At 34.4% G+C, this 2,398-nt stretch overlaps 1 long non-coding RNA gene across 1 annotated transcript in view; it reads right to left on the bottom strand.

Moving 5' to 3' along the window:
- Nucleotides 1–520: 520 nt before the first annotated feature.
- The window catches only part of LOC107698730 (uncharacterized), a 34,259-nt gene continuing 32,381 nt past the window's right edge, over nucleotides 521–2,398 (bottom strand). The window contains exon 3 of the long non-coding RNA XR_001635379.1: nucleotides 521–587. This is a non-coding gene — a long non-coding RNA (uncharacterized LOC107698730). The remainder of the gene's footprint in view (nucleotides 588–2,398) is intronic.

The raw sequence follows: 2,398 nt of genomic DNA, 5'->3' as shown, positions 1-2,398 counted from the left end.
CTGGGCTGCACAGTAATAAAAACAAGCTCCCGCTTGCTGCATTAGACCTACATTAGCCCAACTATCCGGCCTCTGTTGCTGCATTGATGCTGTTAAGGATATCTTTGGTCAGATACAGTGACATTTCAAATGCCTTCTACAATGAGTTGAGCAATGTGACTTTTTCCACTTCAACTTATTTTCTTGTCAAACAGTAAAACTATGGTTTGTGGTCTAATAAAATGAAGTTTGTATATATTTTATATATAAAAGACACTTAGCTTTCCAGCTTTTAATAAACTGAATAAAAGCAAGGAGTGAAGTAGAGAAATAATAAAGAGTGATGGGGCAATCTTAGCCTGCACTCTCAGTAGGGGAGTGCTATGGTAGGGCCTCATTTATTTAATTTAAGATTCTGCTGAAAAGATACAGACTGATGTTTTGTCACATGTAAAATACGAGCTGCTTAACAATATTGTGAAATAGCATAAACAGTGAAATGACCTTGGCGTAATAACCATCACTTACCGTTATGATGGCAGGCTGATGTATTCTGATAAGATGTCTTTTTTTCTCCGTTTGAGGTCTTAATTTTCCCCTGCTTCATGCTAGACTTAAAGGAAAAGCTAAATTAGCAAACTAAATGGATAATTGCTTTAGAGGGAGATATGAATAAAGAGGAAGAAATCTGAGCCCTTGGGTGGTTTTATTGCTTCCCATGTCTTTCATGCGCTCTCAGCTTTTCCTCACCAACAATGGCAACCATTGATGCTTTGGAGTGATCTTTGGTCAACAGTGAAATTGTTTTAACCTATTAGGAACAGGTTATTTACAGACTTTTGCAAACAGATCATTTGCTGCAATGTTTTGTTTTTTAAGCTAAACCTGAAATTGAGATTGATTTGTATTTGGTAATAAAACTGTAGAACCTAAATATCTTCCTCATAACTTAACGAACTGACATCACTTGGATACATTGCACTGAATACATTTAGCGAACATGAAAGTTAATATACATTAAAGCCTTCTGAAAAACATTGCATGTTTTAATACATTGCTTTACTTTTTTTGTATCATGTGAAATGCTGTTTGTCCAATGATTCATATTTTGACCTTACAATACCAAAAACATACCAACAAAATTATATTTTACCTCTTTACATAATGGGAAATTTTATATGACAGCAATATCAACTGTAATTGCAGCTACGCAATAAAGAGGGTGTTGTGTTTAACATTATTGAACACCAGTTTCTGACTTTATCTTTAAGTTTTAATGTGATTCAATATCTGAATTTTATTGACTAAATAATAACTTATTGTTCTCATTGTGTTCGTTAAGCTGTCCAACTCTTCACCTTATCCACACATGACTTATCGCATTTACTCACCCTCATGTCATTCCAAAACTGTATGACTTCCTTTCTGTTTTGACAAATGTTCTATTGTCCCTACAGTAGAAGTCAGTGGGCTCCAATTGTGTTTTTTTTCTTCTTCTTCGAAATATATTCTTTAGTGTTCCACAGAAGAAATAAAGTCACCGCATTTTTGGGTGGACATTTTAAGTCTTTGATATTTGAATAGGATGTAATTATATAAAATATATTTTGCTTATTTAATAATATGCAATGATATGCTTTTAAAAGAATGAACATGTTACTGTAAAGAAAATGCTATCTAAAATTAAAATTGAATCTATATAATCTAATAAATCTATTACAAATCTATTATTTTATGTTCGCAAACATAAGATTTAAATTGGCACAATTTTCCCATCTACATACATTATGTGCTGTGAGCCTGATTCTGTTCACTGCCTCACATACTCTCTGGCTACATAATTCAAAAGTTATAGACAAAGCAAAAGAAATGTGAAATTGAGGCAACAGCAGTGACAGGTAGAATAGCGTGTTGGTGTGCTGTGGTTCTGGAGAGAAACGTTTACACGCTTAATTTAGTTTCATCAAAATCTTGTTTACATGTCTCTGTGGAACTGACAGCAGCAGTGTGCTGTTATTTGAGCCTGATCATTTGTCAGTGCCGTTGTGACAAGGGCACCACAAGACTCCTCAGAAGGACATGGGCTACTGAGACCCAACTTCATATTTCACTGGGTGCGAGACGTATCCGTTGGCTTCAACATTTAAAGTGCCACTGATTCACTGCAGCAGTGGTACTTAATAATAATCTAGAAAAAAAATAGATTAAAAATCCAGTCAACAAGAAAAAAAGGACAAATCCACATTTACATAGCCTTTAGCTCAATCCTCACTTCAATCCCACTAGTCTTAAAACTCTGAATATGCGAGTGATGAATTTTAACCGGGTATGCTATCTAATTTATCAGAGACAAGAAATAAGAAACACCATGGATTTTCGATGCCTTCCCACATGCTTATACACACATTATATATATATA

Source organism: Sinocyclocheilus anshuiensis, unplaced genomic scaffold, assembly GCF_001515605.1.
Source record: "Sinocyclocheilus anshuiensis isolate Anshui unplaced genomic scaffold, SAMN03320099.WGS_v1.1 scaffold1015, whole genome shotgun sequence".
Taxonomy (NCBI): Eukaryota; Metazoa; Chordata; class Actinopteri; order Cypriniformes; family Cyprinidae; genus Sinocyclocheilus; species Sinocyclocheilus anshuiensis.
The sequence above is the reverse complement of the archived record's forward strand: the minus strand, read 5'-3'. Positions and strand labels throughout refer to the sequence as shown.